General features: G+C 42.8%; 1 protein-coding gene across 1 annotated transcript in view; it reads left to right on the forward strand.

The window, feature by feature from the left end:
- The first annotated feature begins 250 nt into the window (after nt 1-250).
- EPB41L3 (erythrocyte membrane protein band 4.1 like 3) overlaps nt 251-15,944 on the forward strand; it is a 144,127-nt gene continuing 128,433 nt past the window's right edge. Inside the window, exon 1 of the mRNA XM_077778245.1 lies at nt 251-337. The gene's annotated coding sequence lies outside the window, so the exon portion shown is untranslated. The remainder of the gene's footprint in view (nt 338-15,944) is intronic.

The following is a 15,944-nucleotide window of genomic DNA, read 5'->3' on the forward strand; positions in this document are numbered from 1 at the left end:
TTCACTGTTTAGCACCACTTCATTTAGAGAGATCTTGGGTGGTGCAATTGCTACATTTATTTTTTCAAAAGGCCTGCTAGCTGCTAATTTGTTGGGAATTCATCAGACACTCCTGAGGGTTCCGCTGTCATTTGCCTTGGCTGCAAAGAATTGTGTGCTCAGAGGGAGGACTGGAGCAGTGAAGTCATTGCCCTGCCTGGTGTTGTGACATCACTGTGGCTCAGAGGAAACCAGGGTGGGGCAGGCAGAACCAGACGGTCTGAAGCATCTTGCCGGCTTTAACTTTGCCTGATAAATGAATGAGACTCTCCTTTCTCAAGTTGAACTGCGCCATCAGGTATTGTGTGGAGAATCGGAAGGTAGATGTAAATTCAAGGCTGTGTAGGAGAGTGTGTTCCATAGATCAGGGAAGAAGAGGGGTATTTGTGTGTGTGTGTGTGTGTGTGTGAAATGATGGCATATTCCTTTTATTGAGGAAAATATTGTAATCTTTAAAAGGGTCATTTTAAAATTAGAGAGCAAGAATAATGAGTCTATATACCTATGTTTATGCACATAACTATTCTTTGTACTAAAACAGCATTCCTGCTGAATTCTTGGTTTAGATAATTAGTGTCGTCTTTTAAAAGTAACTGTTTTCTGTAAAAATAGTGTATTTTCTGGGTAGGCAGTACCCAGTATTCTTTCTAATAGATTTTTAAGTGATGTGATTGCAATTGGCAATTGGTAAGGATGGAAAAATGTTAGAGATTTCACAAGCTTACAAGATATCTGCAGTGATCTGGGGTAATTGATTTCCATTTCAAGTTTTGTTTGGCAAATTATTTTATACATTAACGTTTTAATTGTAACTTAGATTTCTGGTGCACAGATGATCACAGACCCGTTTTACCCAAAGTAGTATTGAATAAATTATAAACAGAAGTCTGAAATTCTGAAACTGTGAAATACAGTTCGTATTTCTGAATGCAGTGTGGTATGAGCATGAAGAAGTGAAGGCCTATAGAATGTAGCTGCAGATTTTCATTGTCTTGTTTCTACCTCCTTGGTTAAGATGACTGCCTTGTATTTCATGTGAGTCTATTATGCATGTGAGGCCCTGGGCAGTTTCTTAACTGGGTAGCTCTTCCAGAACACATTTCCAAAGCAAGGGGGGTGGGGCGGGTGGTTGAAAGGGGAAGAATAACACAAGTAGAGAAGTTGAAATTAGATCCCAGGACTGCAGATCACTTGGGGAAATGTCTTCAGTATTGCATTTTTAGACCCTGTGGTGATTGGTTAAATTGCACACTTTAGAATGGTAAGCTTCTATTAGCACCAAACCTCTAATTCTTTTGTAATTTGCAGTAGGGAGAAAAAGCTGACAACTTAATTTTTAGATGGCTGACATTTTGATACATTGTTCTTCTAGCCCTTCCTTAGGAACTTAAAAGAAAAAGCAGAAAGGTCTGAATTGGACCTAGAAAAGAAACACAATATTTAACATGCTTCACGTGTTTATTTTTCTCTCCAGTTTTCCTTGAGTGAGTGAGTGCACGATGTGAGTAGGGTCTTCTGTTTCTTGGAGCTTCCTCCCCAAACCAAGCACAGGTCTAAACACTTATAGCATGGAGTAAATACATATGAACTTGCATGAAAAAATGAGGCCATTTGTGACTCCTGCTTCACTACAAAAAACATTTGAAAGGGCTTCAAAAGCACTGCTGCTTTATTTAAAAATGAGAATTATCGGCCCCATGTATGCAGTCATTATTTTTAATGGCATGCCCCCCTTCCTAACCAGCTTGCTGTTGTGCCCCTAGCTTGAATGGGGTGGGCTCTGAAGACTTTCCCCTATCAGAGAAGAGAATACTGCAGGTACCAAGAGAAAAAAGAATGGCTTCTTTTAAGGGCAGATCTGCAGGCGGCCTCCTTCCTCTCCTGCCAGCTCTAATTGGTGTCATGGAGGACGTCAGTGTAGAGGGAATTCTCAGAAGACGAGGAGAGGGATCTCTCTGAGTGAAGTGTGACAAAAGCTGAAAATGGATTAGGCCTGGGTGCTGATCTTGATCCTGATGTCAGACTAAAAAAGAGAATAAAAACTATTTTCTGTGGTAGAGCTCTCCTCTTTGGTCAGATCTGTCCATAGTGTTTACATCCTCAGACAGGGTATTTCTGTGTATTTATGCAAGCCCCCAAACTCCCCATTTTAACGTGTCTGAAATGGGGATAGGACTTAACGGCTGCTCTCAGCCGTGTGGCAGAGAGACAGCAGGCAACTTATTCCAGTGATTAGAGCCTGCATCAGAAATTGGAGATTGGATGGCAGCTGATTGGAAGAAAATCTCAGAGGAGTAACGGGCACTGGTAAGAAATAGTGCCTCACCAATGAAGGTACCTAGGAGGTGGCATAGTGCGAAAAAGCAGAGACAACAGTAACTGAGCTGGCCAGCGATTCAAAGGAGTCAGAAATCTGACCAAGTAAAGAATTTGTAGGAATACCTTAGCCAGATTCTTTTCTTGTTTTGCTTTTAGGTTTTTTTAAATGTTATTTTTGAGAGAGACCGGGTGCAAATGGGGGAGAGGCAGAGAGAGGGAGACACAGAATCTGAAGCAGGCTCCAGGCTCTGAGCTGTCAGCACAGAGCCCAACACGGGGCCCGAACTCACAGACGTTGAGATCATGACCTGAGCCGGAGTTGGACACTTAACCAACGGAACCACCTAGGCACCTCAGATGATTTTGTTTCTATGTATTTATTTCTGCAAAGAATACCTAAATATTCTAAGAGTTCTTTAAATAACTTGAAAGTAAGAATTCCAACATATGAGTCACAGCTTGATTGGCGGAGTGCTGTATAATGTGATCTCTTACAAGGAATGGTGTCATGAATTTTACAAAATCTGGTTTGTCACTTAGCGATGCAAATTTTTGTAAATGCTTTATAATGCTCAGTGCTTATTTATGTGGCCCATTCTGCATATTAGTATTCTGTTTCTTACGTGTGTCCCTTTATAGGAAACCTCTAGTGAATAGTCTTCATTTTCTGTTTTGGTCCTTGGAAGATGGTTGGACTTTGATGGAGATTAGTCATTCAGAAGACATTCCTGATTAGGACACTCCAGCAGCCAACAGGCCTAAATTTAGCTGGAATGTAGCTTTTACACTAGGGAGTAGTAGGAGATAAATTGAAGGAGGAAGTGTGGGGCCTGATTGTGGAAGGTTTTTAGATAGGAGGCTAAAGAAGATTTGGGGCTTTACTAGATAGTGGGGAGCCAGTGAGGGAAGCTGAGTAGGGAAGAAGGGTGTTTATCTGGTGATGAATGTAGGATGTGTTGGAAGAATAGGAGTCTGGAGATAAATGGTCTTGTGTTAATAGCCTATCTAATCCAGAATTTTTCAGAAATGCATTGTAAGGATTTCTCTCCATGATTGATATTTTGGCAACTCCATATATTTTTTTGTGGTCCTGTTTAGTCGGAGATTAGTTGTTACTATTGGACTATTTAGAGTGGAAATTAGACATATGGAAGATGGGAAGATTTTCATGCTGTTTACCCTTCCAATTAAAATATCTTTGTTATGTGAGATATTTTTTAAAAATGCTTAAAATTGCTTAAATTCTAAAATACTCTACAAGAAAAAAAATCTCATCCTCTAAAGTCCTCTGCTTTTAATATTTTCGGCAAACATCCTTCCGAAGCTATCCCTTGGAATGTATAATATACCGTAGTGGGTCCCGGAATCGGACGGACTTGGGTTGGGCTCCCTGTCTCGCTATTTAATGGTTCTGTGACTTGAGTCAAGTCTCTTCTTTGAGTCTGTTACCTAATTTCTAAAATGGCCCTAATGCTTACATTTCCAGGATATGAGAATTAAGTGCTACAACACATGCAAAGTAAGGCACGTAGTCCCTGATACATAAGTGCTTAGTAAATAGCAGTAGCTTTATTTTATGTATGTACAGATTCAGATAGGTACATAATATTTTACAAGAATAGATTTCTAGCTTAAACATTAATATGTAACCATTTTCTGTTTTATGCAACAGTATGTCCTGGGAAGCTTTCTTGTGTATACAAGTCTATATCTACATCGTTATTTTTAATGGGAAATAATAATTTTCTTTGGGTCCTATACAGTACAGGTGAAGGATCATTACCTTAATGATGGTGGTTATTTGAAGTCTTGTCATCCAGCCCCTCCTCCTCCTGCTACTTGCAGTCTGTACTTTTCATCATCGTCTTGTAGCACACACATCAGAGAGCTGTAGTAAAACAGGACATTAAGCAGAATTAAAATCTCGAATGGCAGTTGTGTACATCTCAGTGTTGTGTGTGCATATTAGTTATAAGAAACTAAAACAATTATACTTTAGCCATATATTTCTTTGTCGAAAACTAGGAGTCTGGAGTTCTCTCTTGTCCAGCAAGAGAGAGGGTGCAGAAGTGAATACAAGAGAGGCTAATGTCCGGGAGGAGACAAGAGCCCCAAACAGGGGTTTCATCTCCATGTTTATTGAGCGCTCAAGATCTTTCACACATGGTGAATGTGAAGAAAACAAGATCTTACACACATGGTGAATGTGAAGAGAACAATCTGACAGTAATCATTAACTTGTATGTAAGAAGTAAAGGGTCTGGAGGGAAAGTGGAGTTTGTGATCAAGGTACATGGGCGCCAGATGGAAAGTAAATTCCTGCAGGTGATCTAACAAGTTACTCATGATCCCATCACAGTATCTCGCTAGCTAACCTCATGCGCTTTCACCCTATGGTGTCGGCTCTCTGCCCTAAGCTTTTTTCTAACCCGTTTATGTAAGCAAGACCTATTTCCCCACATCTCTTGATTTCTTTTCACCTGTAGTGTATAGTCTGTTCACAGATGACCTCCGCTAGCACAGCTTAACCTTTAGGTCCCAGGTACCCACTGTCTCCCCACATGCATCCTGGCACATTCCAACAGGCAGCAGACACCACAGCCTGTAAATGAACTAGACTCTGAATTCAGAGCCCAGACACTGGAGAGTCTGGGATAGTTTAGGAGGTATGGTGGGGGCATTGGGCTTCCAGGGACAGTCTGGTTCTGATTTCTGAACCCTTCCTTTGTCCTTAGCAGTGAGGGTTAACAGAGGTCAGACTCAGTTCACAGATTTCATGAAGGGTCTCCAGGGATGTGGGCCACTCTGTTATTTAATAGACTAGCCCATGTGTTTGATCCATCTTTGGTTTACTTGCAATACATCTGGTTTTGCCTATATTCATGTGTCTGAGGAAAATAGCTTTATGGTCTTAAGATGGCACTACTTGGAATGGCGCTAACTTCCGCTAGGTTGCCATTATGGAGTCTGAGCTTGAGGATGGCCTGGAAGTTGCTTGGTGATTTGTTTCTGGAGTTACATCATGGAGAGAGAATTCTTGACTTTTGTTTACTTTATGCCATCATTTTGTGCTACTAGGTGCTGACTTTTATTAACTTGAGCTTCAGAGGACTACTGTTAGTGGACAGAGTATGAGGTTGGAAAAAGTAGAGAAGCTGACTGGTTAGCTCAAGACACTTGGAAAGCACTTCCCCTTAAATTCTGAAATTGAGACAGCAGTAATTCATGGGGAAGAGCTGTATTGTACAATAGAATACAGTGAGTTGGAGTAGATATGGGTCAAAACATCTGCTCACCTTCAGTTAGGTACGTTTGGGCAGGTTGCTTCATTTCTCTGGACAACATTTCCCAGTTGTGAAATGGCAGTGATGGTGCCAACTAGAAGGCTGAAATGAAACCTTTAGATCCAAAGACACCTAGAGCCTGTGTAAATGAGAGTAGGCACATAGTTACCATTTTCCCATTTATAAAGCACTTTGTTGTTTGCCTACTTCACTTCTTCCTAGGGACCTGTGAGGAACTGTGAGGAGCCTCTAAAGCTAAATCTGCAAGAGGAGTGTGGAATTCTGGGGACATTCCACCTCAACCTCCATGATCCAAAAGATGACCCTCAATGAGGCTGTAGACTGGTCAAATTTGCGATTCCAAATGACAGTCACAGAGGTTTGCAAGGAATTAGCCATGATGGTTTTCAGATCTTCACGTGTAACAGAACTAGTGGGGGATTTATTACAAAGCAATTTCTGGGGACCCGTCCATAGTTCTCACTCAGTAGGTCTGGGGCGGGGTCCAAGCATCTGTATGTCCCAACAGGTGCTTTAGTGGATGCTGATCCTGTGACTCTGGACTGAATTTTGTGATTGCTACTTTAAGGAATCTTAACACCTTTCTAGTTTATTGGCTATTGTCTGGTGAATACGTTTTCTGGAAAGAGAATACACTAAATAGTACTAATGTTGGAGAGAGTGCTCAGCATAGAGTGCCCTGCCTTGTTTTCACTATGGCTGGCCCACCACTGAATCCCTTTTGTGGCCCTAGGAAATGAATTTAAAAGACTAAGGAAGTTAGGATTATAGGTTAGCTTTCTTATCTGTTAAATTGGGATGATGGTATTTCTGTAGCATAATGGTCGGGAAGATTAAATAAGTAAAGTGAAAATATGTGGCTCAGTATGTCTTCAGTTGGGGGTACTTTTCTTTCTTTTAGAATCAAGTATAGGGGCGCCTGGGTGACTCAGTTGGTTAAGCATCTGACTTTGGCTCGTGTCATAATCTCACTGTGGGTTCGAGCCCCGTGTCAGGTTCTGTGCTGATGGATAGCTCAGAACCTGGAGCCTGCTTCCTATTCGGTCTCCCTCTCTCTCTCTGACCCTCCCCTGCTCATGCTGCGCCCCCCTACTCTCTCTGTCAGAAATAAATTTAAAAACATTAAAAAAATTAAAATCGTGTATAAACCAGTGGAGAAGATACGCTTCTGTGAGTAAAGGTGATTCTATTGATCAAAATCATACTGAGCTATTTGGGTTTATAGATATTCTTAAACTGCTGTGAAGTTCTGTGTGTGAAAATTAAAGTAATTAAAAGCTTTGTGTCCAAATGTTACTATTTTTAGCGATCTCGCCTATAAGTGGTAAATGGCCCGAATACATGATAATGCATGTTAATTAGCATTGTTTTTCTATACTCCTGTCTAAGAAGGACACACTTCTCACTTCTCTCTGTAGAGAAGCAACAAAAGCCACTTGTGTTTTATACTTGTTACAGCAGTTTCTTAGGCTCTAAAGATGAATTCCAGAGGGAGTTTCCAGACCTTGGAGCTATAGCTGCAGTGTAGCTTGAAGCGTCTTAAGAGGCTCTCCTGACAGCATGGCTCTTGGTATAGAGAGGCCGCAAGTAAGAGGAGTTATTTAACCATCTTCAGACATTGACTTGTCTCCGTCTCCTTGCTATGTCTCTAGATGTCCCCAAACTTGAATCTTGGAAAGAGCCGTAAGAGTGCCTTAACATTTAGACAATAGATGTAAAGGGTAAAGGATGGACTATACACATATTAGTAAATTAAATTTCATCATCTCTTTTCCTACTTCGTTTCCAGTAAAATGTTCCTCTGAGGCATTTACTGGTGTTCCTGTTCACCGTCCTACCTGTTATTTCCACAAGCTCTTATTTAAGAGTTGGGTTTCAGCCTGGTGATCTCCTTGCCCCCAACTTCCACTGGCTAGAATCGTAAACGACCTTCTGTGGACTTGCTAGTGCACCAAAGAGCCCGTGTTGCTGGTCAGATCAAACACTGCCCCTTGATTGAGCCTCTCCACTCTGCCCTTGGCTGCTTTCCACACTCTCTGTCTCCGTGAATGTTTTAACTGTCCTCCCCGGTGAATCCAGGTCTTCTTCACCCAGGCCAGCTTCTGTCCCAACTATTCCTTCTCCAAATGACTCTGGTTCAAGTGTCTGGCAGCCTAAAGAAAGAAGCAAAACAAACCAACCCCGTCTTTTGACTCCGCTTCCTCCTCAAGCTTACTGCCCGTGTTTCTTCTCAGCTGCTTGGTGGTGAGCCAGACTTCTTTGAAATTATGATTTGTCCAAGCAGGATGCTCATTTGGCAACAGTGATAGTTAATTTTAAGACTCGCTGACATAAACCAAAATCTACATCTAGACTCTAAAGATCAATGACATGTGCCAAAACATGGCACTTTGAGCCTTTGTAAAGTTTTGCTCCTTTATTCATTCGTTTACTCCACAGATACTTATGGAAGGCTCCTGATGAACCTGGTACCTCGCCTGGTGCTAGGATTGCAGCGGTGAACACGACAGAGCAGACCTCTGCTTTCCTGTTCGTCCTGTGTTTTAAGCAGGGGGACAGGCAATGAGGGAATAAATAGGATGACAGAGAATGATGAATGCTCTGAAGCAAGACCAGATCACAGTGGCTGTGGGTGTGGAGGACATCTTGAGACACTATCCTTTGGGGACTTTTAGCATTTTATGAAGTCCTTCCTGTTTGTTTCCCTTCTCATGAGGTGCGACACCAGTTCTCCCTTGTAAGTGGTCCGGGGGCAGGAACTGCATCTGTAACCCTCGTGTGTCTGGGGGCCATGTCCGTGCTGAATGAATAGCTTTCACTTCTGCCACCCCTTTCCTGTAGCTACCTTTCTTGGGCTGTTATTTTGACTTTGAATACACATTCTCTTCTTTCTCGTTTAGTTTCTTCTCCTGTCCCACTCAGATGTCAACCAACTGTGCAACTCATGATGCTTGTTACTCCAGTTTGAATTCATCATTTTATCATCCTTAAGGAACGTTCCCCAGATCGTAAAAGCTTTTGTGCTTCTGAAACCTACATCTGTCTCCAAGCCTAACCCACTTTCTGCTGCCCCTTTGCCAAGTCCTGACTGCGACTCTGGTTAACAGGATCCAGAATCTTGGCTGTGTCCCAGCTCCTTCGTCTTCTGAAGTGTCTCACGGGTGTACACAGCAGACATGTCCAGAGGCCTCTGTTGAAGTGTAATGTGGCTAAAAGAAGCCCCTGAACCTCTCTGAGCGAGAGCTCTAAATTTGCAGAGCAACCGCTTTGTTTTTCCCATGGAATCATCTCCGTGACCAGGTGTGTAATTGATGTGAAAGCCCTCTCCCAGCTGTGAGGATGCAGATGATCATAAGCAATAGTCTTGGTAGGGAGTTAAGATGGAAACGTTAGGGGAAGGGACATGTTTGGCTTCTTTCATGCTCTGCTCCCACAGTTCTGTGCCTTCATTTGCTCTGCTCACAGTGAAGTGTGTGCTGAGAACTTACTAAGAGCCAGCAGCATGTGGGTGTCAGCTGTAGAGTGGTAGGGAAACCTAACAGCAGTGCTCGCTCTCCTGGGGCTCTGTCACCCAGGTCGCAGAGATAAGTAATTGCCTGCTTGGCAGTTCCCATCTGCCATGACCGGTGCAGTAATAGGGGAAATGGGGCACTAAATGAGACCAAGGAACCTCACCTACCCAGACTTGGGTGTGTGGTCCTGGATGGAGAGGACAAGAAGTCAGACCTACTACCTGAGCACTATGACCTAGCATCGGCATACGATAGAAACCAGGGAGGGCTGTCAGGGTCTAGGGTGGGCTAGAAGGGGGTGTTTGGGGTGACTGGGCAGCAGGGACAAAGGCCGAGAGGAAAGAGGGAGCTAAGTCACTTCAAGGAATTGAAGGAAATTGCCTCTAGCTAAGAAGCAAGATGGGATCCAGGGAGAGGAGGGAGAAGATGAGATGAGCTTTGGAGGCAGCAAGGGTCAGAGTTCAGGGCCCCATGAGCCGTGGCACCTTGTGGGTGATGTGGAGGCAGTTGCTCTGTTGGAGGATGTGGTCAAATGTGATTTTCAGGAAAGTTACTTTGGCTCTTGTAGTAACTTAGGGAATTTAGTTTAAGGGACAATATATCAGTCGTAGTTAAAATTACTGTTTTTGAGTCATTTGCGTGAACAAATGAATCCATAAACTTCTTAATAAATCCTAACACCACAGCGGTCTAGATTTATAGCTTTGGGAAATACTCAGCCTTAAAAATTTTACTTCCTTTTTCTGTAAACTGAGAATAATCATACTCCACAATAAATCAGCCCTTTTAACAATACTGTGTAAAGTCCTTTGCATGTAGTAAGTACTCACTAACCAGAAGCAGAATCCCTATCCAGGGAAGAATTCAGGGTAGTTTGAAGTAAAGAGATGGTCATGGAGATGGAAGTGAATCATTTGGAAAGTGTGCAGGAGGTGGGACTTAGGAGATGGAGTTGGGAGGCTTGGTGATGAGCTGGGTTTGGGAGGTGGGGCCCCACTTACTGAGCTTACATCAACCGGGGGAGGCCTGGGGTGATGGTGTGTTGGTGACGGTGGCATGGAGGTCAGGAGTTGGGCCCAAGGGTCCTTTGGGACCTCCAAGAAGAGGTGAGGAATCTGGCCACTGGAGGGATCCAGCTTCAGGGTCAAGGCTCGGAGTGTAATAACCTGGGGGAGGGGCGGGTGTTTCCGGAGTATCCAGGAGATCCCATTCCTGAAACAACTTTGCATTTAGCCGCCTCGAGGCTGGTCAGCTCTCTGGAACCCAGAGAAGTGCCCATTTCCCTGCTCTCCGTTCTCTCCCCGGCCCAGGGCATCCCAAGGGGTGGGGGTGAGGGGCAGACTGCAGTGGGTTAAGGAGAAGGGGAAAGTAAGGAAGTAGGAGAAGCCGGATTTGCAGGGCTGCGATAGCTGGGCGCTCGCTCATACGAAGCCTAGATGCATGTGCGGTGAGGTATGAAACACCGTAAGAATTTCTGTCCACGGTGTGTTTTTTGTTTTTAAAGAAGCATATAGAGAAGCAAAGGTGACATTGCTAAAAATACTTCACTCCTATGTAGAGAAGGGGCTGTATTTGAAATTGTGACAGGCAGTTAAGTTTAAAGCACTGAGCATAGATTTTCTTTTATACAGTCGTTTTCTGTAGACCGTGAAAGGTTCTAATTTCAGAAAAGTGCCCGAAGAGTGATGATGGCCTTTTCATTCCCTTAATTTGCCCCCTTTCTCCTCATGGTAACAAATAATCCCATGGGGGGGGGTGGTGTGTGTAAAATATTCTTGATCATCACTGAGCAGAAGTCCTGGTGCTGCCTTTTACTCCAAGGTAAATGTCAACGTGACCCTCGGATGGTTAAGAAACTGGAGGATGCTGGAATAGGGTTGAGGATTCTTTTTTTTTTTTTTCTGGTTATTTTTTTAAATAGTTTATTGTCAAGTTGGTTTCCATATAACACCCAGTGCTCATCCCCACAAGTGCCCTCCTCCATGCCCATCNTTGCTCAGCATAACACCCTCAAGTTGAGGATTCTTTTCTAAAAAACGTGCAAAATATTTCTGATACGCAAAAAGGTTGAGGAATAGGATAGTGACCACCTGTGTACCCACCATCCCGCTTCAGAAGTAGAACAGAAGTGCTGGGTCTTCCCAAGCTCTCCTTTACAGTTATGCCTCCCTCCCTCCTCTGAGTGACCATTTTTCTGGCTTTGTGTTTAGCTTGATGATAACCGTTCTTTAATCCTTTCCACATTACTATGTATAGTTATCACCAAATTATTTGTGGCATTGCTTTTAATGTTTAAAAAACAAGTGATGTGCTGTATAGTATACACACACACACACACACACACACACACACACATCTCCTTTAGCAGCTTACTATTTTCAGTCAGCATTACGTTGTGTTCATGCACATTGACATCGGTAGTATTCCATGGCGCATTTCTTGTTAGTGAGGACCAGATGCGTTAGCCAATGTGCATGGCTTCCTTACTCATCCTGGAACAGGGTCATGCTTCCACCTCGGAGATGTGGTACTTGCTGTCCCCTCAGCCTGGAACATTCTCCACCAGCATATTTACTCAGCTTGCTTCTGGCACATAAGCCCCCCCCCACCTCTCATTGCATCCAACACTACCTGTTCCCCTTCCCTGCTACATTTCTTTATACTAAACATATTTTACTTATGTTTCTTGTGTATCTGCCCCTCGCAGAGAATATCAGCTTTGTGAGGACAGGACTTCTGGCTGTTTTGTTCGCAGACATAAACCCCAGCTCTTAGAGCAGTGCTAAGCACGTAATAGGTGCCCAGGACATATTTAAATGAAGGAGTTGTTTATGGGCCACTTGGGTGGCTCTGTCAGTTGGGCATCCGACTTTGGCTTAGGTCATGATCTCACAGTTTGCAAATTTGAGCCCTGCGTCAGGCTCTGTGCTGACAGCTCAGAGCCTGGAGCGTGCTTTCGATATTCTCTCTCTCTCTGTCTCTCTCTCTCTCTGTCTCTCTGTCTCTCTCTCTCTCTGTCTCTCTCTCTGTCTGCCTCTCTGCTCTTCCCCTGCTCACTCTCTGTCTCTCTCAAAAATGAATAAAAAATTAACAAAAAGGAGGACACTTTGGGGATGAGCACTGAGTGTTATGTGGAAACTAATTNCTCTCTCTCTCTGTCTGCCTCTCTGCTCTTCCCCTGCTCACTCTCTCTCTCTCTCAAAAATGAATAAAAAATTAACAAAAAAGTTTTTTAAATTGTTAAATGAAGGAGTTGTTTAAAATACAATGTGAGACAATCTTATGAATTTATGAAGGAGAAGTTTAAGTCAATCTTTAACATTTAGTGACTCTGGTTTAGTTAAAAGTGATTTAACTTTAAATTGTAAATATAACCTTAAGAAGTGCAATTGTCTGATGAGAAAGCTTGCCTGTATGGGCTGCAGGATGATCTTGGGATGTGAAAGCATTGATATGTGTGCCAGATCAAGACCTACATCACTGAGCTGTGTCATGCTTCCAGAGTGACAGTTGGGTTCCAGTTGTTCTCAATTAACTTGGACTTGGTATTCGTGATGCTCGTTAGAATATCGTAATTTACCCCCTCCTTAAGAATTAACACTACCACGTTGTCAGTACCTTCCCAGACATACCATCTGGCCTGCCCCCTTTTTTCCCTTCCAAGTTTAGCACAGTCTAAGGCAAACAGTTTTTTTCCCCTTACCAATGAATATTCCATTGTCTTGTAATTTAGAAAATCATTTGTACATCTCTCATGTTCACTCTTTGTGCTGGGAAAATCAAGGTGCGGTTGGTTTTTAATTCTGAGCTCTTCAGGGAAATATCAAGTAGATAAGTGAGGTTTTGATTAGGCATGCATTCTAATGAAAGGAAACGGAATGATAATTTTTCATTTGGAATACAGTAGGAAATAGTAAGGTATAAAGAAAGTCGTGTTTTCATATATGGCAAAATCATCTACAAATTAAAGAAGTTCTTATCCCAAAGAAAGTTTTCATTACTACCTGATTTCTATTTCTTTATAGGAAATTACATTTTTCTCTAAATTTAAGTATCGTGTCTAGACTGCAGGAGGGTGGAAATCCAGAATTTCTCTGTCGAGCTCCAGATACCTGGCATCAGTGAAATTGAATGCTCTCTCTTCATTCTTAAATTTGGTTTCAATCACAGTTGACCTTTGAACAACACAGGTTTGAATGCAGGTCAACTTCATGTGGATTTTTTTCTGATGAACATAGTACAGTATTTTCTCTTCTGATTTTCTTAATATTTTCTTTGGCTTTCTTATAAGATACAGTAATACACATTACAGAATATGTGTTAAATGACCATTGGTTATTGGTAAGACTTTCAGTCAACAGTAGACTAGTAGTAGTTCAAGTTTTGAGGAACCAAAAGTTATACACAGATATCTGGCTGTAGGGGCTGGTCGGTGCCCATAACTCTTCTGTTGTTCAAGGATAAACTGTATATTCCTTTTTTCTTGATGCCAACAGTGACTTATTCCTTCATGAGGCTCTGAGATTAGTGTGAGTTGAGCATGTCTGATTTAGGAGAGCTGACTGATAAGACATCACATTAGATATTCTCTAACAGCTGTGGGAGTCCCACATCCCCCTTAACCCTTCCTCATGAAGTTCTTCATTGATGACCCACAGGAGTAGGTTTGCCCAAGACATCCAAGTGCTCCACCCCATAGGGTCCACCCGCAGTTGGCTTCACAGAATCTAGAATGCCTGATGGCAACCGTGACTCAATTTGAAGCCATTATTCTTTAGCATGAGCTTTAGTCAGGATTCCGTCTCAGGCCCAGGTCAACAAAGCTCATGTTTTGAAGCTCTCTTGAAAAAGACTGTGATGGGGCGCCTGGGTGGCTCAGTCGGTTAAGCATCCGACTTCGGCTTAGCTCATGATCTCATGGTTCGTGGGTTCAAGCCCCATATCAGGCTCTGTGCTGACAGCTCAGAGCCTGGAGCCTGCTTCAAATTCTGTGTCTCCCTCTCTGCCCCTCCCCTGCTCACACTCTCTCTCTCTCTCTCTCTCTCTCTCAGAAATAAATAAAACATTAAAAAAAATTAAGAGACTGTGATGACCTAGGTCATTGTTTTTCTGGCTTTCTCATGAAAGGGAATTTTCTGGTGGGAATGGTCTAGTTTCTTGGTGTTCTTTTATCTGATATTGAAAAGGAGATGAAGTTGAAAATATCTTAGTAGAAATAGTAACATCATTATGATTGATTCTCATAAGCCCTAAATATGCATTGACTGTTTCTCCTATAGAAAGTGTTTTTCTGGAAGAGGTACTAGAAACACTGCAATGATTTTAATACATCTGCCTGATAAAGAAAAGTTCATTGAGTTTTAAAAAAAAAAAAAAAAAAAAAAAGTCAGTTTAGGTATTCCTTAATAATGCAAGATCTAGAGGGTCTGTGTGCTTGAAGATCATTCTCACACTTTTAAGTTCTTTATTTATTTATTTATTTATTTATTTCTAGGGGAGAGAGAGACAGCGTGAGCAGGGGAGGGTCAGAGAGAGAGGGAGTCACAGACTGAAACAGGCTCCAGGCTCTGAGCTGTCAGCACAGAGCCCGATGTGGGGCTCGAACCCACGAACCGTGAGATCGTGACCTGAGCGAAAGTCGGATGCTTAACCAACTAAGCCACCCGGGTGCCCCACACACTTTTAAGTTCTAAGAAGGTGTGATTCTTTGTGTTTTGTATTATATATGTAATATCTATATAATAATCAGGCATATGTATTATGATTATAATACAATATCTATATGTGTTATAATCAGTGTATGAGTTGGGGATCAGATTTGTGACAGGCAATTACTTGTCTGTATGTATTACACAGTGTGTATGTTTAATCCCAGCTCAGTTACTTTTTTCTAACAATGCCATCATGAGCAAATTTTTGAGAGTTTCTTTAAATGTTTGTTTTAGTTTTGAGAGAGAGAGAGCAAGTGAGTGCATGAGGGAGGGACACAGAGAAAGGGAGACAGGTTCCAAAGTGGGCTCTGTACTGACAGCAGCGAGCCCGATGAGGGGCTTGAACTAAAAAAGCACAAGATCATGACCTGAACGAAAGTCAGACACTCAACTGACAGAGCCTCCCAGGTTTCTTCACCTATGAAGTGTGGATGGTAATCCTAGCCTTGGGTTTATGTGACATTTATGCTCATGCTAAGTGCATATCCAGAATGGGAATTGAAGTAAAGCTGACCTCATCGTGTTGCTATACGGGTTATTAATATTACTAATACTTCATAGAGTTGGATTCAGAATGCGAGTTCATGGAACAGCGTGGATCCACGTGAAAGCTTTCTTAGGCCATGCTGTTGCTCTTGGACAGACTCCTCATTGCTTTCGCTGTCCTACGCTGACCGCTTCCACCCCCACCGCCCCCAGACCCCTGGGCTGGCCAGCCCTGCTCTCCTTGGGCCCAGCAGGGAGCAAATGTTGAAAGGGCATCCAAGAAGGGGAACTTCTGTTACTTGGCTGCTCTCACTACTGCTATCATTTTGAGTGGAATGACATCAAGTGTGGCATATCCGTCCTAAGACTGAGTTCCCTGCAAATGCATGATTAAAAGTGAAGAATTGAGATAAGCTAGACAGGTGATCTCACCGTGGTAACATGTGTCATGTACATCTTTCAGTCTGACCACCACCTGCTCCCTTGTGTTCCAGGGAACTGCCCCCGACTCCTTTCTTGTGACTCTTTGGGGCTGCCTCTGCAGGCCCCCTGCTCCTCGGCTGCAGGGGTGG

Source organism: Crocuta crocuta, unplaced genomic scaffold (assembly GCF_008692635.1).
Source record: "Crocuta crocuta isolate KB4526 unplaced genomic scaffold, BGI_CrCroc_1.0 scaffold26, whole genome shotgun sequence".
Classification (NCBI taxonomy): domain Eukaryota; kingdom Metazoa; phylum Chordata; class Mammalia; order Carnivora; family Hyaenidae; genus Crocuta; species Crocuta crocuta.